Here is a 26,230-nt window from a genome sequence, read left to right on the forward strand (position 1 = left end):
ATCGTTTCTTCTTTTCCAGATCTGACTTGTGTGAAAGCATATTTTCTCCTTCGTCTCATTGGGGGACACAGGTACTGTGGGTGTATGCCACCGCCGCCTGGAGGCTGACACCAAGTGAAAAAAAGAGGTTAGCTCCTCCGCCGCCGTATACACCCTCGCCCCGATTGCGGGCGGAAACCAGTTTTATGCTTAGTGTCCGTTGGAGGCACACACGTCTGTTTTTCTCCAGACTTTTTCTCTTTTTTTCTATGAAGATAAGACAGGGGCGACGGACCTGATTGAAAAGGTTCGATCTCCCCAAACCATCAACGGGTGAGCACGTGCGAGTGTCCCTCCACGTATAGTCTCCCGTGACGTGGGACATGATGCCGGACTTAGCCCTGACCACCCCTAGGTAGTGAAACCATGGGCTGTACAGAGGCACAAGACAGTCTGAGCGACCCCCCCACTGCTCCACCAACGCTAGATGGCTGTGCTGCAAGGTGGTGGACGGTCCCTCTCCTCATCCCTGAAGGGAGGATGGAGCTAGGGTGCTTGCACCGTCCTGGCTATGGCTCCCCTCCCCTCTACCTGATCTGGCGAAGTCGTCATGGAGGGGATGGCCTGGGAGGGCCCTGCGGCAGCGTCTATAGGGCTGGAGCCCTTAGCTTTGTGCGGTCGAGCGAAGGTCTTTTTCCCCTCCCCCTCCCTGGCGGCGTTTATGATGCAGTGTTCGGACGCCGGCCACGCTTCCTTGGCTGATGTGCGGTGGCCTGCCCGCCCGCCCCCCCCCCGCCACGGACAGAAGCTAAAAATCCAGCCTGCGGCTTCAGCTGGTGTTAGGCCACGGGCGGAAGTCCCGCCCTCCCTTCTCCACGTCACTTCCGGCGGCCCACCCCCCGTGGCCTGAGCGGGCGCCGAAGAAATTGAGCCTCCGGTTTCACTCCAGAGCAGGCCGCAACCGTGAAAGAACGGCTGCTTCCGTCGGCCCACCCACAGCTGAAGCGCGCATCTTTGAGAGGAGCAGCGCGCGGCAGAGACACGTGAGGACACAGGACCAGGGTAAATGCGACCCCCGACTCTAGAGGCCATGCTACGGAAGTGACGTGGAGAAGGGAGGGCGGGACTTCCGCCCGCAGCCTAACACCGGCCGAAGCTGCGGGCTGGATTTTTAGCATCTGCCCGCGGCGGGGGGGGCGGGCAGTCAGGCCGCCGCACATCAGCCAAGGAAGCGTGGCCGGCGTTGGGACACGGCGTCAGACACGCCGCCAGGGACGAGGAGGGGGAAAAGACCTTCGCTCGACCACATGAAGCTAAGGGCTCCAGCCCTATGGACGCTGCCGCAGGGCCCTCCCAGGCTATCCCCTCCATGATGACTTCGCCAGCTCAGGTAGAAGGGAGGGGGGCCATAGCTCCATCCTCCCTCCAGGGATGAGGAGAGGGACCGTCCGCCGCCTTGCAGCACCGCCGTCTAGCGTTGCTGGAGAAGTGAGGGCCGCTCGGACTGTCTTGTGCCTCTGTACAGCCCATGGTTTCAATACCTAGGGGTGGTCAGGGCTAAGTCCTGCACGATGTCCCACGTCACGGGAGAGGTTACGTGGAGGGACACTCGAACGTGCTCGCCCGTTGATGGTTTGGGAAAATCGGACCCTTTCAATAGGGTCCGTCGCCCCTGTCTCATTTTCATAGAAAAAAAGAGAAAAAGTCTGGCGAAAAACAGACGTGTGTGTGTCTCCAACGGACACTAAGCATAAAACTGGTTTCCGCCCGCAATCGGGGCGAGGGTGTATACGGCGGAGGAGGAGCTAACCTCTTTTTCACTTGGTGTCAGCCTTCAGGCGGCAGTAGCATACACCCACAGTACCTGTGTCCCCCAATGAGACGAAGGAGATCTGCTTTCACACAGGTCAGATCTGGAAAAGAAAAGATAGAAATTCCTACGGGATACCAAATTTTACTTGCAAAACAGAGTATACGGATGGCGGGATACACAACGTTTTCCCAGACGTCGCACTTCACAAAGTTCGTCTGGATCAGCAGACAGCAGATCTGGTACAACCAACAGCGCTACCTCCACGTTTTTTTTTAGGCCACAACCGGGGCCGCCTAAGAGGAAGACGGGGCGGCCAATGCAACCGGGGAAGCAAGAATCAACGTAACGACCAGATCACAGGTAATACACCATTAGTAGTTAATATTTCCTCTAAAAACCTGAACACAAATCAGTTGTCATTACTCCAGAAAGGGTTATCCTTTTGTCCATCATACAAGTTTGACTTTTTGAACTTAATATGGACTTACACAGGTTCTTTAGAAACCTTAGGCTAAAGGTTCATTTCTCAAAACAACCCACTGTACCGACGGTTCAGGCTACCTCATCATTATTACAATTCAAGAAGTTGGGACTCCGTACACATAGTTCATTCATGCTCCCTAGGGGGAACCCACCAGTGGAAACCTTTGTTTCACTAGGTGAAAGGGACATACAACATTTCAATAGGGAAGTCACTCAAGGGGGATTTCATTACCACAATAATTTGTCTAAGCAACAAAAAGCGGCCCTTGATGATCTATCCTCAGACAAATCACTGGTCATAAAACCAGCTGATAAAGGAGGGGCCATAGTGATCATGGATAGGACAGACTACCTTACTGAAATTAATAGACAGCTAAATGACACAGAGGTATATGGGATCATTCCATGCAATCCACTCAATTCCATTATCAACAAGATACAACCCATCATAGATCATTATCTGAAAGATGGTATTATAGATAAAAAATTGGGGGAATTCCTTTTGAAAACGGACCCGATTACACCCGTTTTTTACATTCTACCAAAGATCCACAAAAGGTTGGATAAACCACCAGGGCGTCCTATTGTGTCCTCTACAGACTCTATTTTATCACCATCCGCTATGTTAGAGAAGATCCTCACACCATTAATCAAAACAACAAGATCTTACCTTAAGGACACTAATGAATTTCTAACTCTCATTAAAACCCTGGGTCCCCTTCCCTTCTCTTCAATTTTGGTCACGTGGGACGTGAATAGTTTATACACGTCAATAACACATGAGAAGGGCATGAGGGCCACAAACATACTCTTAGAGCAAGCGGGCATTGACCCCAACATTTGTAACCTTTGTTCTGACCTTTTAGGATTGGTATTTAAAGAAAATTACTTTTTATTTCAAGATACTTTCTATATCCAGAGACAGGGCACCGCAATGGGGTCACACGTAGCGCCCCCGTATGCCATTGCTTATATGGCTTTTTTTTCAGGAGAATTTTGTATACACCCACCCTCTGTTTTTACAGCACTCGAGTGTGTGGGTTAGATTCATTGACTATATTTTTTGTTTGGAATGGCCCCATTGACACTCTGTTACAATTTGATCACCACATTAATAACATTTGGCCCGAATTGAGATTTAGCCCTCAATATAGCACTGATAAGATGAGCTTCTTGGATATGTTGGTCTGTAGAACGAGGGGGAGAATTATCAATTGACCTATACGTTAAACCAACGGATAGGAATAGCATTCTACACTTTAACAGCTTTCATCCTCCGGCTATTAAGAAATCAATCCCCAGATCCCAGTACTGTAGGATCGATAGGATTGCAACTAATGTTGAGAGAAAGAAATTAAGATTAGAGGAAGTGACACACAAATTCACCGAAAGGGGGTACCCCAGTGGACTATTGACAGAACCTAGCTCTAATAGGAATCCTAGGACTATAAATTCCAACAAACGTATACCATTTGTAAATACATTTCATCCCTATTACAGAAAAATACAGGCCACTATCAATAAACACTGGAGCATACTAAAAGTTACCCTGAAATACCGGAGTTTCAACAACCCTTACTTTCATGCTATCGCAGACCAAAAAATGTAAAGGACATGTTGGTTAAATCAGATGCAGGTTCAAACATAATAGTACCGAGACTGAGATTTCTCTGGACACAGAAACGGGGAACTTTTCCATGTCTAGTATGTTTACAGTGTAATAACATACAAACAGGGAACCAAATCTTTCATCCACAGACTGGACAAGCCATTCCGGTCAAAGGATTTTACACATGTGAGACCACATATGTTATATATTTGATAAAATGCCCGTGTGGCCTGGCCTATGTTGGTGAAACGACCCAAATGGTAAGGGATAGAATATCCCAACACAAATCAAACATAAGGTGTAAAAGGACTCATCTCCCTTTACCGTACCACTTCCTGGATAAAGGACATAATATTTCTCAACTCAAATTCCAAGTTTTGGATCAGATTGAATCCAACAGGAGGGGTCAGGATAGGACTAAGACCCTCAAGAGAAGGGAGGTCTATTGGATTTTTACTCTTCAAACTTTGGAGCCAAAAGGACTGAATAGAGACTATGATATTCAGAGTTTCCTGTGAAACACCGGGTACCTGTGTAATGTGCATTTACCTCTAGTTTTAATGTTTATTTATACATATTCATTGATTATTTATTATATATTCTCTCTCTTTTTCTCTAAATAGAATCGTTAGACCTACTCTTCTTCTTCCCACTGGGCACCTCTGTCTACTTGGTATGATATACACCTCACCAACCTCTACATTATAGGGAATGCCTTTATTTGTATGACTTTGTAATTACTAATGCTAAGAGAATCAAAGAGGTACAGGTCTATATAATATACATATTCAACTGAAACGCAGTATCAGGAATCCCTTATGCACCAATACAAATGCTGTTTTCTTACTGTCATGGCTCACATACACCCTGATTGTGTGACCACTAGAATGTGGTCCATTAACACTGTTTACATCTTTGATCTCTCTCAGTGACATGGGCACCACTTGTGCCCTGATCTTTACACTCAGCGCAGGCGCGGACAGCGGGGTCAGGTGACCGCTGTGACGCGTTCCAATATGTGCTTCATACACATAGCGCAGGCCCACACAGCGGTACCATGTGACCGCGATGACGCGGTCTAAGGGGGCGTTTCCCACCGGGTTAAATACCCGGAAGCAGACGCCAGACCATGGCGTCCTCTGCTCAAAGCGGTACATACCGCAAGTCACAAGGGGCCACCAACGCAGGTAAAGTAAGGGGCTGACTCTACATATGGCACCTTAAATATACAACCTGTGTATACTCAATATTTGTTGTTTTCTCCCTCCTTTCCAGCGCCATCCCATAGCGACTTATGTCGCATTAAAATAGTGCTATCTAAAATACATAGCTTCTAAAGCAGCATCCAGGTAAAATAGGGAGTTTTACACCTTACCTCTCATGTATAAAATGGATTGTGCATGTATGTAATGAAAATATATATTGCACTATCATATTGCCTAACCTTACTCTTCCCTTTTTCCTCCTAGGAGGACCAACATATTCAGACCACATATGATACAGGCACTACCATATTGCTTTTTGACTTCTTTTCTATTCCAGAGGTGCTTCACTCCAACTTCCTCACTTTAACCAGTAATAGTATGGTTGTTTTTTTTTTAACACCAATTTTCACATATATCTTCGCAGATTGTGCATTACACGTCTTTGTGCAACAGTCTCTAAAATGTAGCACTGTATATATGCTTATTCGACGTAACTTGTTATATATTTTTTTCTTTTTTTGCCTAACTTTCTTTAGTGCATCATGTGATATTTAATTTTTTTTCTGTGTTCTTTTACATTTGGCTTTAAACAGTAAATCATATTGACAATTCTCTGATGAAGGTCCTATGAAGGACCGAAAACGCTTAGAATACATGTGATTTGGATGCCAATAAAATAGAATCAATTTTTTCACGCATTTGAGTGCCAAGTTCATCATTATTATTATGATTTGGCGTCAGCAGGATTTGAGGGGAAAACAATAAATGTTTTATTGACAGAGCTGTTTGAGAGCTTTCTTTTTACAAGCCTAATTGTTTTGTATGACACCATTCAATGTACTAAAAATTCCAAGCGTAATGAACTCTGGGAGGGTGAAGGACATGAAAAGGGGATGGATGGGGGGGACTGCACAAAATAATTGTGCTATTGATTTTGGGGGGATTGCTTTGTAGTATGTGGAAGAAATGACCTTGTAGTAGGATTCTCCAGGTTAGTATAGTTGTCTATGATGTTGTCGTAGTAAAGAAAACGCGGACACTGTTGGGAGGGTGACTGAGGGCAGTGGTGGGCCTTTGTTTTCTTTTTGGGAGTGAGGGGGTCCCTAATGTGAGATTATATTGCAGGTTTCTGATTGCTTGTTCTATATAATGCAATGTCACAGTGCATAGCTAAAATAACTGTCTATTATGAAGACTTCATGGGCTTCACAGGAGTACCACCGTGGCAACAGATCTGCAATCACAGCATTCTGTAACGCTGTAGATAAGCCCCCGATGTAACCTGAAAGAGAAGAAAAACGATTTATATTATACTCACCCGGGGCGGTCCAAGCCCGGTTTTGGTCCGATGGGTGTCGCGGTCCGTTCTGGCACCAACTGTCATTCGCCAATTTATCCCCTCCAAGTGTGCCAAATGCGGTGTAAAATTGTATATAATATGCAAGAGCACATCAGGATACACATGCACCTTTCTAATATATGAAGGTAGGGACATCAAAAAACAACCAAACACCAAACTACCCCATGACAATTGGCATCCCAGGTAGAATTGTAACTACGCCATTTCTTCATCAAGGGTACCACATGTACACGGACTATTACTACAGAAACTGGTGCAATAAAATTGGAGGTCTTTCTTAGTACAAAAAAGATTAATGATGGTGACAGTGGGGAAAAAATGCAAATTGTAATTTTTTTTTTCTCTAACTTATGTTGCATCAACAGCATAAAAAAAAAAGTGGCATCACACTACTCAAATAGAATAAAAGAGTATTCGCGCTATGAAACAGACACCAAAAACACTACTGATCAATTATGAGCAGTGGCGGATTAAGTGGACTATGGGCCGGGGCTGTTCATAAAACCTGGGCCCCTGTACCCCCCTTCCCACCTGAGCGCTGCGGTCCCCGTGCGGGAATTGACAGCCGTACGGACCGCAGCACTTGGTTTGCTGCGGGTCCATACGGAAAACCCGCCACCATTCCACCACGTGTGGACATGGCCTAAAAAGACGTTGCACATAAGCTGTAGGCCTACGGCCAATACGCACAAAATCGCCCAACGTGATCCTGGCCATAGGGGATCCACTTTAATGTCCCCACTTTAATTTGAAGTCCCCTTACTTCATCCATTGCAGTCCCCTATCACCCACTCACTTCATCTGCAGTGCCGCTTCATCATTTGCAGCCCCTTATCCCCCCTTCCATTTTATCATGTGCAGTCCCCTTCCCCCCCAACTTCATGTGCAGCCCCACTCCCCCATCAACATGTGCAGTTAATTTTACCCCCACATCATGTGCAGTCCCCCTTACCCCCAATTCATCATGTGCAGTCCCCCTTACCCCCAATTCATCATGTGCAGTCCCCCTTACCCCCAATTCATCATGTGCAGTCCCTCTTACCCCCAATTCATCATGTTCAGTCCCACTTACCCCTTAATTCATCATGTGCAGTCCCACTTACCCCTTAATTCATCATGTGCAGTCCCACTTACCCCTTAATTCATCATGTGCAGTCCCCCTTATCCCCCACTTCATCATTTGCAGCCCCACTTAATCATGTGCAGCCCCACTCACCCCCCATTCATCATATGCAGCCCCACTCACTCACCCCCCTTCATCATGTGCAGCCCCACTCACCCCCTTCATCATGTGAAGCCCCCACTCATCCCCCCTTCATCCTGTGAAGCCCCCACTCACCCCCTTCATCCTGTACAACCCCAGTCACCCCCCCTTCATCATATACAGCCCCCAGTCACCCCCTTCATCATATACAGCCCCCAGTCACCCCCTTCATCATATACAGCCCCCAGTCACCCCCCCTTCATCATATACAGCCCCCAGTCACCCCCCTTCATCATATACAGCCCCCAGTCACCCCCCCTTCATCATATACAGCCCCCAGTCACCCCCCCTTCATCATATACAGCCCCCAGTCACCCCCTTCATCATATACAGCCCCCAGTCACCCCCCCTTCATCATATACAGCCCCCAGTCACCCCCCCTTCATCATATACAGGCCCCTGTCACCCCCCCTTCATTGTGTACAGCCCCCACTCACCCCCTCCCCCATTTAATTCATTTTATAAATAAAAAAAAATAAAAAAAGTTCCCCATACTTACCTCACAGCCGGCTCGCTCCCCAGCAGCGCCTCTGCTTTCAGCATCCTCCGGGACATGTCGGCGCGTGCACGATGACGTCATCGCGCACGCCCGACATCTGACCCGGAAGTACAGCCGGAGCTGAGCAGCCGTCAAGGTGACGGCCGTGCACAGCTCCCGACCCCTCATAGAATGTGACGCGGGCGGCTGTCTGCTGCCAGCGGCGTCACAGCACAGGGCACGGCCGGCCCTGTACAGGTGCTGGGGGAGCGGTGCGGGGGGCATTTGCCTCTCTGCCACCCTGCCCAGCCCGCCCCTGCCCCTGGGCCCCCAAAAAACCTTGGGCCTGGGGCGACCTCCCCGTCCGCCCCTATTAAGATCCGCCATTGATTATGAGAAATACCTGCAATGATTCAGAAGAAACCTTGTAAGGCCTGGACGACGAGGAAATTGTCTTCCAAAAGATTCAATGCAATAAACTAAAGGATAAAAACAGGTATTTAGGAGGTGAATAAAAATATATATAAAAAACTGCTAAATATAGAAGTTAAAAATTAGCAGTGAATTAGTGCCCTTCTTATTGTGCAAATAGGCAAAAAGAGTTACAATACCAGTAGAGGCAGTGGTTAAGCACCCTATGAGCTGTGCAAAATAAGCAAAAATTTAACAATATACAGTATAATAAGAGCACTAACTAAACGCAGAGGGAGGAGCTGCGGCCGAGGAACGTATATAAATACTGGCGATAGCGTCAAGGAATAAGCAAAGTGTCCAGTGAGACCAGAAATATTCTGAAGCTGTGCCGCTGGAAATAAATAACACTGTACAGTATAAGTGCTGAGGGTGCTCAGAACAAATGTCCAGTTACAGATTATCCGATGCTGTACCGTTCACTCACCGCTGCCCTGGACGGCCTCCTCAGCGAGACATAAGTTAAGTACAACGTAACTTGCTGGTGGATACTCCAAGCTATGAACAATGCAGGTTCCTGACACTGTTCTGAACACCCCCAGCACCTGTTTTTTGGCCATAATAATTATCTGTGAACGGTACAGCATCGGATAATCTTTAACTGGACCTTTGTTCTGAGCACCCTCGGCCCTTATATTGTACAGCGTTATTTATTTCCAACGGCACAGCTTCAGAATATTTCTGGTCTCACTGGACACTTTGCTTTTTCCTTGACGCTATCGCCAGTATTTATATACGTTCCTCGGCCGCAGCTCCTCCCTCTGCGTTTAGTTAGTGCTCTTATTATACTGTATATTGTTAAATTTTTGCTTATTTTGCACAGCTCATAGGGTGCTTAACCACTGCCTCTACTGGTATTGTAACTCTTTTTGCCTATTTGCACAATAAGAAGGGCACAAATTCACTGCTAATTTTTAACTTCTATATTTAGCAGTTTTTTATATATATTTTTATTCACCTCCTAAATACCTGTTTTTATCCTTTAGTTTATTGCATTGAATCTTTTGGAAGACAATTTCCTCATCGTCCAGGTCTTACAAGGTTTCTTCTGAATCATTGCAGGTATTTGTCATAATTGATCAGTAGTGTTTTTGGTGTCTTTCATAGCGCGAGTACTTTTTTTATTCTATTTGATTCATATTATATTTACGCCATTGTGGTAAAGGTCTTTTGGTACTTGCAGCTGATTCAGCCCACATATACTTGTGCCGCTATTACTATTTTATTTGTGCATCACACTACTCGCTACCTCCCTAGATAAATACATTAGAGGCTACAATTTACAAAAGACATTTATGGAGGATTTCTGTTGCTCTTGAACCCCACAGGCTCTACAAATTTCAGCCAAATCTGTGTTCCAAACTTCAAACATTGCTCCTTCCGTTCCGAGCCTTGATGTTTGTCCAAACAGAAATTTTTGACTAAATGTTGGGTATCGCCATGCTCATAAATCCTGTAACAAACTGTTGGGTTTACTTTTTGGTGTTGCAAAACTGAGTAGACATGTGGGAAATGTTAGTTGTACCACACAAAATATTTTAAGGGCATAGATTGTAAAGTTTGAGAAATTGCAAAAATTGTCAATTTCAATAGGATTTGTGTATAATTATGAAAATATCACTCTTCGAACCAGTAAGATACATTGAAGCGTTCCAGGGTTCTCATAAAGTGACACCGGTCAAAATTTGGCCTGGTTATTAAGGCCAATATTGGCTCCATTGCTAAGGGTTGAAAAACCTGCTGCTGGGAGGAAATGAACTTTTTATTCCCCCTGGCATTGTTTGGGTTTCAGGCATGGGGGAGGCGCCCATGCGGGTGCAGTTGCCGATCTGTACAGAGTGGCACAGACTGACACTTGGCTCTAACGGTGATCTGCTGGCGGTGCGGTTACAGCTGCTGCTCTATATACACATCTGTGATTGACCCAGCACTGACCCCATCCCTGTGATGGAGTGCTGAATACTGCCGGGTGGAATAAAGTTAATTTCCACCTGGCATCGAAGGCTTGAGGTGCAGACCCAAATCGCACCCATTTAGCACTGCTGATCACACTGACTGGTACTGAGGGCACAGTGGCTCGCATTAAGGGCACAGTGGCTGGTACTGTTGGCACATTGACTGGTACTGAAGAAAAGAGAGAACAGAGAGAGAAAAACAAAGAAAAAAAGATGGGAAAGAGAGAACAGAGAAAGAAAGAAACAGACAGAAAAAAACAACAGAGAGACAGACTATAGCAGCCCGGCTCCCATTATAGTGCCCACCTGAGCCTCCCGGTGCACGACATATCATGATCCGCTCACATGGCCGACATCCCTGATTTCAAGGCAATCCCGCTGTCTGAGGAGGACACGGTGATGGATCTGAAGCATTCCGTGAAGTGCCTCCATGGTTCCATCACAATCTCCTCCTGAAATTACCTAATTTCCGGTCAGCTTCCAGCACGTCACTTCTGGTGGAAGTCACGTGTGAATTTTAAAGTGCTCCTCGAGGCTCCGCCGTGTACTCCTGTGTCCGCGGGAAAAGTAACCTCCCGGCCGGGGCAGTGGGGCAGACTCAAAATCGGGACTGTCCTGCTGTATCCGGAACGGTTGGGAGGTATGAATGCTCCCCATCATACACCGTGTACATGCATGGCTCTGCACACCTCATACACAAACGGTTCAGCTTTGTATGCCTTGTACACACACGGCTCCGCTCCTTAAACCTCGCGCACACACATGGCTCCACTCCGTAAACCTCATACACATGCGGATCTGCTCTGTACACCTTGTACACACATATCTCCACTCCGTAAACCTTGTACACATGCGGCTTTGCTCCATACACCTCGTACATACGCGGTTCCGCGCCGTACACCTTGTGCACACGCGGCTCCGCTCCGTACACCTTGTGCACATGCGGCTCCGCTCCGTACACCTCGTGCACACGCGGCTCCGCTACATCCACACTGTAAACCCCTCCTGACCCCACACACAGACTTTGCCTCATCCAGCAACATGACAACCAGCACAGCAGAGCTCTGCGGACACAGAGGCCCCTGATCATGTGACCCCTGACTCCTCCCCTCCTGTGACCTCATCACAGGTCCTGTGCCACAGAAGAGAACACAACCTAGCGACACCACTGCAGGCAGGCTGTATGGGGCTGCGGTGGGGGAGGGCGAGAATGGAGTCAGTGCATGGGGGGCGTGCTGTTTATCTCCCTGCAGTGCGGGACAAATAGAGTCCCGTGTGGGACAGCGGGTGGGCGGAGCAAAAACGGGACTGTCCCGCGGAATCCAGGATGCTTGGGAGCTATGCATGTGGGCTATTTCCTGTGTGGGCAATTTTCCTGTGGGTTATTTTCTCCTACGCCTCATTGGGGGACACAGACAGTGGGTTTTATGCTGCTTGCCACTAGGAGGACACTAAGTAACACAGAAAAAAGTTAACTCCTCCCCTTCAGTATACACCCTCTCGCTGGCTGGGAATTCCCCAGTTCTTGCTTAGTGTCTGCAGGAGGCACTTGGGTCTGGCTTCAGACCCCACCGTTTTTATTTTATTTTTGAATTTTCTGTAAATTTGTATTTTTTTTAATTAACGGCGTGAAGGGGGTGACGGTTCCTTTCTACGGCCCGCTCTCCTCTGAACCAACAACAGGCAAGCATGCGGAGTATACCTCCCCGCACACTTTCCTGCGACGACTGGGGCTGATTCCTATCAAAGAAAAAAGCCAAGAAGACACACACCAAAAGCAGGGATCACCATAGAAAAATTATCAATTTTATTGCATAGGATACACAAAAACACCACAATATTAAAAACATTGAAAAGGAACAACGGTTATTTTGGCATAACCTGTAAACCTGGGAGCAGTGACAAGTCCTACATAACTTCACACAGTTATACATATGTAATGTGTGCAGCAAGTCCACATAGTAAATATTATGTGTACAATAGTCTCAGCCCTGAAAAACAATCTAGATGTATGCTTAGAAAAAAGTTAACTCCTCCTCTGCAGTATACACGCTCTCGCTGGCTGGGAATTCCCCAGTTCGGTGATAAAAGCAGTAGGAGCATTAAACGAATGACAATCATAACTCTGTCAAAACCTAAAGATGCTAGTGTGAGCCAATAGGCCAAACAGGGTGGGTGCTGTGTCCTCCAATGATTGGCTCGGAGAAAAGGATTTTACGGTGAGTACACAAAAATCCCTATTTCCTGTGGGGATTTTTCAGGGAACTGTCTTTCTGTGCTACAGCGCTATGTGCTACTTGATCTGGAATATATAAGCTGCGGGGACACCTTTCTACTGATGAAGGGGCGGCTTGACATCCCCAGTGCAAGGTACTTTTTATGATACCTACAAACCTCATCCTAATTGTATATAGCTGTATAGGATTGGTTCTGTTCACTTCGGTGTTGTATTACATGCCTTTGGGGTTCTGGGGAACACTCATTCATGTCTTTTTGTCAGATTCTATGCTGCTGAACTGGTCTGTGGAATCCAGTACCTCCACTCCAAGGGCATCATTCACAGAGACCTCAAGCCCGAGAACATCTTGGTGGCTGAAACGGGCCACTTTAAGATCACAGATTTCGGTCTCGCAATTGACAAATGCATGGAGACCGAACAGCCACCGAATACACTGGAACACCAGGCTACATGGCTCCTGAGGTGCAAACAATAGTACTTTCCCATGTAGTTTTCACAAAAATTATAGACCATGAGCATGTTGACGTTTTGATTTTTTTGTTCTCTCTTCATTGACAGATTTTTCCTGGCAAGGAGTATAACGCCAGAGTAGACTGGTATTCTTTTGGGATCATCTTAAAATATATGGTTACCAGTGAGTGTACTTACCATCTGACACTTGATGAGGCATCCTCCGGCATTGATGACATCATTAAGCAGGTTAGTATAACTCCAAGTTATTAGTACTATGGCTTCTACAATATTCATTTAAATGGTGGTATTGCAAGAAAGTTTTATTGCCTCTACTGTTTACATTCATGGGTTTTACTTTATCATTTTTAGCTCCTTGAGAAAGATCCTGTCAGACGCTTAGGAGTCCATGGTAACATCAGAGAGCACGTGTTTTTTCAGTGTATTGACTGCGGAAGCCCTGAAAGTGCCTCCACCACACATCCCTGTAGTAAGTATATATCCTGATCACATTGCACCATCATCACTGTATGGCCGGGGTCACACTTGCGAGAAACTATCACGAGTCTCTCATCTCAATACCCGGCACTGCCGCCGGCACTCGGGACAGGAGTGTGTGGCTGCATGTATTTCTAACCATCTGAGAGCTCTGGTCCCACTGCCGGGTATTGAGATGCGAGTTTCTCGCAAGTGTTACCCCGGCCTATAGGGAAATCACTGATGGTTAGAGAACACTAATTGAAAGCTGATAGTTATTTCTATAGTTTTTTGATGTTGACTTTCTGTTGAGTTTTTCTTACCGCTGACACTAGCATTGGAAAGTCAACATCATCTAGGGCTGCTGTCCTGGTTTGATGGTTCAGATCATTTCACTTTAGCTGTATGCAAGTTAATGTGGATTTCATCCTTCTCCAGAAGATTTCAAATTTTGGTTATTTTAGTTCAATTGAAAATATTGACTTTGATAAAAAGGTCATAATCCTAATGTTATATTTCATTTTTTTGGTGTTTTACAGCCAAATAAAGCTCATCACCGTTCTCGACCATACCATCTGGAGAAATTAGAAGCAGTAGATGCCAAAAAGTTTCCTCTATCAGGAAAGGACCCAGGCCATGTTCAAGGGTTTTTCTTTTGTCAACGTGGAAACCCTTGACAAGACACCCAAGTGTCGGGGCCCTGGCGAGACTGGGGGCCCACTCACACTGTCTGGGATTCCGTACATAGCTCCCAATGGTCGCCGCCACGCCCCCCCCATGCACCGACCACCGCAGCCCTGATAAATCCCAGCAATGACATCGCAGGGAATGGGATTCTCTGTGCACACAGGACCTGTGATGAGGTCACAGGAGGGGAGGAGTCAGGGGTCACATGATCAGGAGCCTCAGTGCAGGACTCTGCTGTGCTGTCTGTGCTGGTTGTCATCGTGCTGGATGAGGTAAAGCTTACGTGTGGGGTCAGGAGGGGTTTACAGTGTGGATGTAGCAGAGCTGTGTGTGTACGGAGCGCAGCCCATGTGTCCGAGGTGTACGGAGCGGAGCCGTGGGTGTCCGAGGTGTACGGAGCGGAGCCCATGTGTACGAGGTGTACGGAGCGGAGCCTCGTGTGTCCGAGGTGTACTGAATGGAGCCCTGTGTGTACGGAGCAGAAACGGGGGTGTACAGAGTGAAGCCGCGTGTGTATGGAGCGGAGCCGTGTGTATACAAGGTGTACAGAGCGGAGCCATGTGTGTACAGGGCATACAAACCTGAACCGTGTGTGGATGAGGTGTGCAGAGCCTTGTGTGTATGGTGGGGAGCATTCATACCTCCCAACTGTCCCAGATCCAGCCGGACCATCCCGATTTTGAGAGAGAGACTGCCCCAGCTACTTTTCCCACGGACACAGGAGTACACGGCGTAGCCCCAAGGAGCACTTTAAAACTCGCACGTGACGTTCTACTGGAAGTGACGTGCTGGAAGCTCACCGGAAATGAGGTAATTTTGGGAGGAGATTGTGACGGAACCATGGAGGCACTTCAGGGAATGCTTCAGATCCATCACCGTGTCCTCCGACAGCGTGATCGCCTTGGAATCGGGGATGCCTGCCATGTGAGCGGATCATGATATGTCCTGCATCGGGAGGCTCAGGTGAGTACTACAACGGGAGCCGGGCTGCTATAGTATCTTTATAGAATCTTTCTTTCTCTCTCTCTCTGTTCTTTCTCTCTAATCTTTTTTTCCTTTCTCTCTCTATTCTCTTTCTTTCCCCTCTTTCTTTCTTTCTTTCTTTCTTTCTCTGTGCTTTCTCTCTCTCTCTGTTCGTTCTTTCCCCTCTTTGTTTCTTTCTTTCTCTGTTTCTTCCCTTCTTTATTTTCTCTCCCTCTCTGTTTTCTTTCCTCTTTCTTTTTCTCTCTGTTCTTTTTTCTGTCCACTCTCTTACTCTCTGTTCTTTTTCTTTCTTTCGCTCTGTTTTCTTCCTCTTTCTCTGTTCTTTCTTTCTTTTTCTTTCCCTTCTCTGTTCTTTCTTTCCTCTCTTTCTCTGTTCTTTCTTTCCCCTCTTTCTTTCTCTCTGTTCCTTCCCTTCTTTCTCTCTACCTCTCTGTTCTTTTTTTTCTGTCCACTTTCTTTCTCTAATCTTTCTTTCTCTCTCTCCGTTCTTCCTTTCTCTCTGTTCTTTCTCTGTTCTTTCTTTCCCCTCTTTTTCTTTCTCTGTTCTTTCTGTCTCTCTCTTCTTTTTTTCATTCTCTCTCTCTGTTCTTTCTTTCTTTCCTCTTTCTTTCTTTCCCTCCTCTCTCTCTCTCTCCTTTGCTTCCCCTCTTTCTTTCGCTCTACCGCTCTGTTCTTTTTTCTCTGTTCTTTTTTCTGTCCACTCTTTTCTTCTCTCTATAATCTTTCTTTCTCTCTATAATCTTTCTTTCTCTCTGTTCTTCCTTTCTGTCCTTTCCCTGTTTTCTTTCCACTCTTTCTTTCTTTCTTTCTTTCTTTCTTTCTTTCTTTCTTTCTTTTTCTTTCTTTCTTTCTTTTCTTTCTTTTCTTTCTTTCTTTCTTTCTTTCTTTCTGTTCTTTCTTTCTCTCTTTCCTCTCTCTCTGTCTGTCTGTTCTTTCTTTATCATCTTTCATACGTACACTACTAATCAATAGCCTCCTTCACATGAACGTGTTTTGCCATAGAGCGTGTGTCCGTGTGGATCACATGCGTGTCCGTGTGATCCACATGGAGACAAGTCCATTTTTTGGCCTGCACCACAGATGCCATGTGGTATGTGTTAAAGGGGGGCCCACAGACTCTTTCGCCCGGGGCCCTGAAAAACCTGGAGCCGGCCCTGAAGACACCAGCTCCATAATCACCAGAGTGAGCTGTCCTGAGCCTCCAGAAGACCTTGAAGAACAGAAGATTGGACATTACTGGAAACACTGCTGTATTGTAGTTGACCATGGACACAATACCGATGGACCCCAAAGATGGAGAAGCTAGACAATTTGATCATACACTGGCAGTAAGTATAAGCGCCCCAACGTCTGCGCTTCACTTTAACCATAGGCATGTGCAGAACTTTTTACACTAACCGGTAATTGGATTTCCTCTTGCTCATGACAGCTCTAGCTTTCGGTGCTGCCTTGGGCTAAGAAGAAATAACATGGTGTGCGATGGCTGGCTATTAAGAGGAGGCCTGATTTTTTATTTTTTTTTTACCTAACATTATTGCACATGTCTGTGATCATTTTTACCATTACCGGTAGTAAGATTTCCTCACACTCATGAAAGTGCTATCATGAGTGTTGGGAAAAGGTGTGTGATGACCAGCTATTAAGGGGAGGAGGAGGCCGGATTTTTTTTTAATGCAGGTGACCGGGGTCCCAGGCACTCACACCCGCAGCTATTTACATTGTATGGCTGCAGGAGAGGGGGGCAGCCGTGTCTGACATCAGTTGATGATGGGATGCCCTTTGTTACTAAGCTGCGGAAAACCCCTGGCCCTTGCAGTTCATGTCTGCCCACTCGCTTGACCGACCTCCCATTCCCTCATCCGCCCTCCCATTTGCCCACCTGTTGGCCCACTGACCCGCTACTCTTCTTGTGCCCCCCTCCCTGCTTGTACAGTAGGAAGATAGAGACAGTCTCTGTCTGCTACCTGCCTGCAAACTCCTAAGTACTACTAAAGTCAATCCTACTGACTGCTGCCTGTCTGCCTGCAATACGGTACAGTTGCCTGTCTTAAAGGGGATATTCTATTAACCTAATACTAATCCTCTATACACAACATATAGCATAATTATTAGGGCCAGTTCACATGGCGGATCTTCAAGCAGAAGTTTGGCGCAGACAGCTACTCCGACATTCCGCAGAATTTCCACAGTGACCGCTTCCTTCATGACTCCTATTCTTGTCTATGGGAGACAGCGATGAGGATTGCAGAATAGTGGGTTTTAGCAGCAGCCGTGCTGAGAATGGACCTGTCTACACCAAAATTCTGCTTGAAAATGTGCCGTGTGAGCTGGCTCTTACAATCGGGCTGCGGCACACATGCCTAATCAGCTGCTCCGCTCATTTCAGGGTGCAATGAGATTTATGGGCCCCCAATCTTGTGATCAGTGGGGGGTCCCAGAAGTAGAACCACTGATCCTGAGAACAGGGGCCCCGTAACTCTAACCGGCCCCTGAAATCAATGGAGCGGTTTCTCAGACGTGTGCAGACACTCAAATCATTTGACTTGGAGTTCTGGAAATAACTGGAACTCCCATTGAAATGAATGAAGTGCCCTCACACATGTCTGACCAGCTGCTCCATTCATTTCAGGGGGTGGTTGAGTATTTTCTTTAGTGATTTCTTCATAATCATTGATTTAGCTGTATGGGCCTTGTTTATTGCAGGACACGTTCTAGATTTTGATGCCACCGCTTTGGGGTACACATATATAGCAGATTAATTTATTAACTTTCTGATGGGGTTGGAAAAAACAGCAATACAGTTACTGATTTTTCACATAAATTTTCCAATATTCTCTGGGTCAGTACAATTATAGTGATAACAAAATTTTTAGTTTTACTTTATACTACTTGCACCCCTTATCAAAAATAGGTAATTGTCTTTTTTTCATCGCCACCTCTCAAGATCCATAACTTTGTCTTTCGATAGAGCTGTGTAGGGGCGTAATTAGTGTGGGGCTAAAAAGGGAAAAAATGTGTTTTTGCTGAAGTTGTTTTTAATGTTACAGGTCAGTGTCGATATATAAAAAAAAAACATAAAATCGTGGAGCTTTCGCACTGGTTTTGGGACATGTAGTAATTGATGCCACTTCTTGGTCTGGACAAATCAGTTTGCTGCACTTATCTGATATTATTACAGATAGGATTAGAATGAGAGATATCAGCATTGTGTATACATAGCACAGGCTCCACTATTCACAATAGATGATTGTTACAGCTTATCTTACAGACCTTTGTACAGATCACTCTCCCATGCAATTCAGTTGGGTCCCTCCAGTCTACAGTGTGTATGGCCTATGTGGCTGCTGTAAAGCATTTGTCTGAAAAGCTCTCTACATCCTGCTAGGCAGGGGCTACACGGCGACACCGGTGGCGCAACACGGGTCGCAGCTAGTATTACCGAGGTGCAGGGATCCCTTTGAAGTGAATAGATCTCTGCGGCAGTCGCAAGAAAACCAACAAGGCTAGATTTCTTGCAACTCAACTCGGCTCAGGAAAGGCCAGTTTCACACCAGTGCTGCGGTCCATCACTAGATTCTATAGTAGAAGCCAGCGCTGGATCGTTAGTTTAGCGCTAGCGTGAAAAGAGGAATCGCCAGCCAGACACTGACATAGAGACGATTCCGTCCAGAGATCTTCATTTTGACAGCCTGAAAAATGTTGCATGCAGGTTTTTTTCAAGCTGTCAAAATAACAACTCTGCTGCAAAGCGGAACGAAACACCTCGTTCTTGTTTTTTGTTTGCTTGTTTTGTTTGTTTTGTTACTGTCACTATAATTTTGCACTTTACATAATTTAGCCAATAGCTTTAACTAAATGACTCTTATGAAAAAAATATTTAGTTAGCAAAATGTATAGTGGGAATGTGTTACAAATGGTTTGGGTTAAAGGCATCGATCACTCTATCGTTATTGTTACCCAATGTGTTTGTGACATGATGAAAAGGCACTTTACTTAGTGCAGAAATGCTACACAGCTATATTTTGATCTCCTATATTTCATATTTAGTGCCGAAATTCAAGAAAGGCCGCATTAGTAAGGGCCTTATCATCATCTCAAACACATTGGTCAATAATAACCAGAAAATGGCGAGGCCTCTTAGTTTAAAGTTTTGGAAGAATTTACTTTAAAGTTTGTCACCCCTTATATCATAAAATAATAAATTAACAGAAACTGATTTTCTAATAGACCGACACATCCAGAAGAGATAACTTTTCAGTAGTCCCCTCATTATCATAACAAGAAAGGATTGCAATGAGAGATAACAGAATCCATCATTCACATTAGGTAGTGTCACAGCTCACCTCTTTCCCCTTCCTGCACAATGATATCTGCATGTCACTAAATGAGAATGTGTATAGAAAACTCTCCCATGGAAATAAATAGTCCCCTGTAATGTATTGTGATATATATATATGCATATGTCCAATGTCCATAACTCCAAACAGGCAAGAGAGCAGCTTCCATAAATGTACAGAAAACAGAATACAATAATCTGCAATCAGAAATTCAAATTATAGAAAAATTATCACAATCTGGTTTTAATTAGTTTAAAAAAAATGCATGTGACATTCCCTAAAAGAAAAAGAAATAAACTATACCTAAAAAGAGTATTGGATATTTTATGAAATGTTTAATAGGTTAGAGTAGAGTAGGGCCCTACCAAAAGGGTCTACCTTGTCGTGGTAGCAGGCTTAAAAAAAAAAAACTTTTGTCCAAAACAAAAGCTGATGGCTTTGTATGTGATATGGTGTTCAATGGGAATAGATAATGTGTGATTGGTGAGGACAAGGTGCGGAAGTTGAATTTTCCCAAGAGTGGGCGGTGGTACAGTGGAAGATTCATGGGGTGGAGGCAGATTTGGGGTGGAGTCTCAAAGGAACTTGAAAATGTTACCATTATCAGGTGCTAAAATTCCTGGTGGAAGCCCTGCTTGTGTATATAGGAAAAATCACAGTCTCCTACTCTCCACAGGCTGGTGTTCAAAGGAGTACTACTATCATGACTAGCACTGGGGTGTTCAGCAGACCCCAGGTTGTCATGGCAACCATTTGGCGCCCCACAATCGCATTGCGGGGGTGATTATGGACAGTTCCAACAGTGCCGGGGCACTCGCTGTAAATGCTGCCATCGCAAAATGAAAGCGGCATTTAACAGGATAACAGCCACAGTCGGAGCTTCCCTCCGTTATTAGAGGCAGATGATCGCTAAATAACGCAGCCATCATCTGCCATCTCAGTTCCCTAGCCCACATCAAAGAGCGGGACTAGGGATGCATGTTATTTTTTTTAAGAAGCATTTTATTTTAGGAGTGGGTCTTTTCCTCTCTTCCAACTGCACCTTTAACCCAATCCCACCTCTTCCCTCCCTTATCGTCCCCTCTTTTGAAGTCCACTCTCTCCACATCTACTCTCCCTCCAACCGCCAAGTGGCCGTCATATACCGACCTCCAGGCCCGACCACTGCCTTCATTGACCAATTCTCTACCTGACTTCTTCATTTTCTTTCAACTGACATCCCCACTTTCATCATGGGTGACTTCAACATCCCCACTGATACCCTTCAGTCAGCAGCCTCCAAACTCCTGTCCCTTACTTCATCCTTTGGACTTACTCAGTGGTCCTCCTCAGCCACCCACACAGACACACATTAGACCTGGTCTTCACCCGCCTCTGCTCTCTTTCTAACTTCACCACCTCCCCTCTCCCTCTATCTGACCACCATCTACTCACTTTCTCATCCCTGTCCTCACCTGTCACCCATATCCAGCAACACGCGCACACCCGCAGAAACTTTGCACACCTAGACACCCACACGCTCTCTGACTCTATTCTACCACTGGTATCCATAGCCTCACTCCACAACAGACACTGCCACTGCTTTCTACGCCACTCTCGCATCAGCTATTGACGCTGTTGCCCCTCTCGTTCATGGCAGAATGCGACGTATCAACAGACAACCCTGGCACAATAGCACCACTAAAAAGCTCCGGCAAGTGTCCAGGATTGCTTAGCGGCGCTGGAAGAAAACAAATTCGCAAGACTACTTCACCGCATTCAAACGGGCAACACTTGCTTTCAAATCTGCCCTCACCTCTGCTAAACAGGCCTACTTCACAACCCTCGTATCTTCCCTATCTTACAATCCCAAACAGTTGTTCAAAACTTTTAACTCCCTCCTCCGCCCACCACTGCCCCCTCCAACCTCCCTCATCTCTGCCGAGGACTTTGCCACACACTTCGAAAATAAGATTGACCAAACAAGGCAAGTCTTCATCGTTCAACCACCACAACTCCTTTGTATACCAGACCAATGCCCAAACCCCATAACCTCACTCTCCAGCATCACTGAAGGGGAGCTTAATTGTCTCTTCTCCAAATCGCACCTCACTACCTGTGCACTTGACCCCATTCCCTCCCACCTCCTCCCCAACCTCACCACCACACTTATCCCATCCCTAACCCACCTCTTCAACCTATCACTAACGTCCGATACCTTTCCTTCTGCTTTCAAATATGCCACAATCATGCCTATCTTTAAAAAGCCAACTGTTATGAATGGGTCACCGAGGAGAAAAAGATTAAACAAGCTAAGTCACAGAAAACCAGAGAGGTTGGTAACTATGCAGATTGCAGATCCCTGATCTTAACCAATCAACTAGCAGCAGCCGTGGAGCGTGCCAACGATGATCCTAGACGCTTCGTCACAGCCGGAGGACTAAAGTCTAAAGCAAGAAAAGGGGAAAACTAACTGCCCCAGAGCAGACCCCAAAGGAAAGACAGCCCCCACACATGTATTGACGGTGAGACAAGATGAAAGCACAAACACAGGCAGGAAAATAGGCTGAGCAAACGATGGGGCCCAAACTAACTAGACAGAATAGGAAAGACACTGTCTGCAATCTGACAAAAACCCTACAAAAATGTCCAACACATCTGATAGCAAAATTAACCCTGATGTCACTAGACTTCTCCCACTATATCAGCACTCTGAAATATTCTGAGACAGAGCAAAAAGAGGCCAATCTAATAAAGGACAAAAAAAACAAATTGGCAAATACAGATAAATAAGAGTGGAAATTCAGCACAGCCCCAGCCGGGGCTGGCTGACCACACAAAAAACTGAATAGACCAACAAAATCAAGTGTGAAAATTAGCAGAAAAACTTAGCTTGAAATGACTGGAACAGAGCTGAAGACAAAGACCTGACAAGCAGAAGGAATCACCAGCACCAGAATAGGGCGTCGGCTGTCTTAAATCCAGTCTGAGATTCCTGAGGTCCAATCGTCATCCTCATTATCAGGTGGCAGATCTCTACTGATTAAATCAGCCTCACTACCTCCAGTTACCACCAGAGAAAGCCTGGAAGGAGAACTCACAACTGGTGGACTGGAAAATGAACTCACAACAGCCAACCCTCGACCCAACCGCTATGTTCAGCTATCGCCCAATATCGTTGCTCCCATTCGCTTCCAAACTCCTGGAGCAGCACGTCCACGCTGAACTTTCCTCCCACCTATCATCTGCTCTTTGACTATCTACAATCTGGTTTCCGACCCCATCACTCCACTGACACAGCCCTGACCAAAATTACTAACGCCCTACTTACAGCGAAATCAAATGGACAATACTCTATGCTCCTGCTTCAAGACCTGTCCTCTGCATTCAACACAGTTGACCACTCCCTCCTACTATAGATCCTCTCCTCCTTCGGCATCAAAGACCTTGCCCTATCTTGGATCTCCTCATACCTTTCTTTTAGCATTTTTTTTTTTTTTAAACCAGTTATTTTTATTTAGGTTTCAAAAGATTTTAAACAATAAACAGTGGATATCAATATACATGTAACAATTCACATATCTTGTAGTAATACAATCAAAGCCATCCCCCCTTCCCCCCTCCCCCAATACTCCTTATGCCGGGTATACTTGAGAGTCTTAGCAATCATATCACCGCCATCCAGGCGGACCATATTTTTTCGAAAGTGCTTTCACCATGCCTTCGCCTGTAAATGCTTTCCTCTAAATGCATTACCGTACATGTCTGAGCAATAAATTCCCTCCTAGTGGGGGGTTCCGAATCCTTCCATTTTCGTGCTATTAGTTTGCGTGCCACATACAGCAACCTCGCTATTGCCACTTTGTAATGTTCTGAGACAGGTATCCCATCCACCTCCCCCAAAACACACAGCACTGGATTCCTGTCGAGCGTACATGCATAAGCTCTCTCAATTTTGTTGATAACGACCAGCCAGTATGCCACCAGCCGTGGACATGACCATAACATATGTAACAGTCCGGCCTGGTCTGTGCCACATCTAGGGCAGCTAGAGTCTCCCCTCAAGCCCGCCTTGAATAGGACCAGCGGTGTTTTGTATGTTCTATGTATTACATATAATTGGGAGAGCCGTGCCTGCTCGCTTAGAGAGATCTTCGGGACATATTCAAGAATAGTCTCCCATTGTTCTGTTGTGAGGGTACCCACCTCCCTCTCCCATTTACTCTTTGCAGTGAGGTGATTGTCCCCCAGGTAGGAGTGTAGTAGATCATGATATATGCTCGATATAACTCCCCTCGTCCCTCCTTTCATACACACAAATTCTAGTACAATGTCGCCCTGAACCGTCATGGCTCCCAATCTACACTGTGCCCTCCAAGCATGTCGAAGCATATAGTATTGAAACCCCCATACCGAAGGCAAATCAAATTCCTCTCTCAATGTCTCAAAGGTCTTCAGGTCCGTTCCACTCTGCAGCTGGCACACATATCTTACTCCTTTCGCCTTCCAATTGCCCATTTGACGCAGCTTATTAAGTTCCGGCAGATGCTCATTGTCCCACACCGGTGAGTACCTAGTCAGCTCATCCACCCCTCTGATCCTTTTAATGGTGTCCCATACCTTCTGAATCATGCCTATGGTAGGATATGGTGCTCCCAGTTTCTTAAAGGTACCATCCTCTAGACCCTGGATAAGTGGGCGTCTCCCCGTCACATGTACCGGCACCCGGTGAGCTGCTCCTCCACAATCGAGCTCTCTCCATCCCCTGACATGCTGGCCCTGTACTGCCAAGAAATAGACCCATGGATTTGGTGCGGCTAGTCCTCCCTCTTCCTTTCCTTTTTGCAGAGTTCCAAATTTAATCCGTGCCTGCTTCTTGCCCCATATCAAGGATCTGAAGATAGAATCAATGCCCCGAAACCGTTTTTTTGGTAGCCATATCAGCGAATTGTGCAAAACGTACATTAGTTGTGGCATAAGGACCATCTTAATCAGGTTAGTTCTACCCGTTACCGTTAAAGTCAATTTGCACCATGCACCTATTTTCCCTTTAAATTTCTCTAGCAGAGGAACCAAATTCAGATCCGTGAATCGGGACAGTGGAAGAGCTACCCATATCCCTAGGTATTTAAACTGTGAAACTAGCTGGAGTTGTTTCCCCCTCTCATCTATCTCCTCCGCTTCTATTGCTCTATCCACAGCCATGACATAAGACTTGTGCCAATTTATCTCCAGTCCCGAAATGCTCCCAAATTGTTTAATTACATCCATCGCACACCCCAGTGTCTCTCCTGCACTTTCCAAAAACAACAGGATGTCGTCGGCATACAATGATATTTTTTCTTCCAGCTTCCCAAATTTAAATCCGACCACTCCCCTCTCAGCTCTAATCTTGGCCCCCAGGGGCTCCACTGCCACCGCGAACAATAGCGGGGACAGCGGACACCCCTGCCTTGTGCCCCTATGCAAGTCAAACATCCCGGACTGTTCTCCATTCACCTTAACTACTGCCTTTGGGGATGAGTTCAATAACTTCACCCAGGCCATGAACGCGGGGCCGAATCCCATCAGTTCCATGATTTTCCATAAGTATTGCCATTCCACGCTATCAAATGCTTTCCTAGCGTCCAATGACATCACTATTCTCCTGCCACCATTATCAGCAGGCAGTTGCATATTAAGAAATAATCTTCTTAAGTTAACAGCCGTGGAGCGGTTAGGCATAAAGCCCGACTGGTCCTCGTGTATAATGGTATGCGCAACCCCGGTGAGCCGGGTGGCCAGGATCTTAGCGAGTATTTTGACATCCGTTGTCAACAACGAAATGGGCCTGTACGACTCCGCATCCATGGGATCTTTTCCCTCCTTCGGCAGAACTACTATCACCGCTTCCTCCATTGATCTCGGCAGTGCCCCCATCACTAAAGCCTCATCAAGCACAGATTTCAATTTCGGAGCCAGCAGTTCCACTAACTCCCTGTACACCTCCCCAGGTAGACCATCAGCTCCCGGTGATTTGTTATTGGGCATAGACAGTATTGCACATTCCACCTCCTTCACACTCACAGGTTCTTCCAACCTCAACCTATCTTCCTCAGACAATTTAGGTAGTGAAATGCCTTCCAAAAATTTCTCCACATCCCCCTCTGTGTCCCGTGCTCTCAAAGTGTACAGTGCCATGTAATATGCCTTGAAGACCTCCAGTATGTCCTTTGTGTCTGTCAGAGTCGCCCCTGTTTGATCTCTCAGTTTATACACCCTGGAAGACTCCCTTTGTGCCGCAGATATCACCGCCAACAAGTGACCTACTCTCTCTCCTTCTTCAAAGAATTGAGCTTGCTGAAATGCCCTTTTCCTCTCAGCTTGCATCATGTGCAGTTTATCAACTGCCTCCTGAGCCAATTTTAGTCTATTGTGAGCTTCACTCGTTGGCGCCAAAATCATGTCTGCCTCCGCTCTT

General features: G+C 46.1%; 1 protein-coding gene across 4 annotated transcripts in view; it reads left to right on the forward strand.

The window, feature by feature from the left end:
• LOC141080480 (uncharacterized) overlaps positions 1–26,230 on the forward strand; it is a 150,350-nt gene that overhangs the window by 13,994 nt on the left and 110,126 nt on the right. The window contains exons 9-13 of one of the 4 annotated variants that reach the window (XR_012228919.1): positions 13,118–13,318; positions 13,415–13,555; positions 13,679–13,796; positions 14,323–15,433; positions 16,558–25,490. The exons of 1 other annotated variant lie outside the window; for it this stretch is intronic. The gene's annotated coding sequence lies outside the window, so the exon portion shown is untranslated. Of the gene's footprint in view, positions 1–13,117; positions 13,319–13,414; positions 13,556–13,678; positions 13,797–14,322; positions 15,691–16,557; positions 25,491–26,230 lie in introns of those variants that run through there. 2 more of the 4 variants (XR_012228920.1, XR_012228921.1) reach the window with 2 other exon arrangements.

The sequence above is a fragment of the Dendrobates tinctorius genome, unplaced genomic scaffold, assembly GCF_039654945.1.
Source record: "Dendrobates tinctorius isolate UK_male_01 unplaced genomic scaffold, ASM3965494v1 ptg000016l, whole genome shotgun sequence".
NCBI classification, from domain to species: Eukaryota; Metazoa; Chordata; class Amphibia; order Anura; family Dendrobatidae; genus Dendrobates; species Dendrobates tinctorius.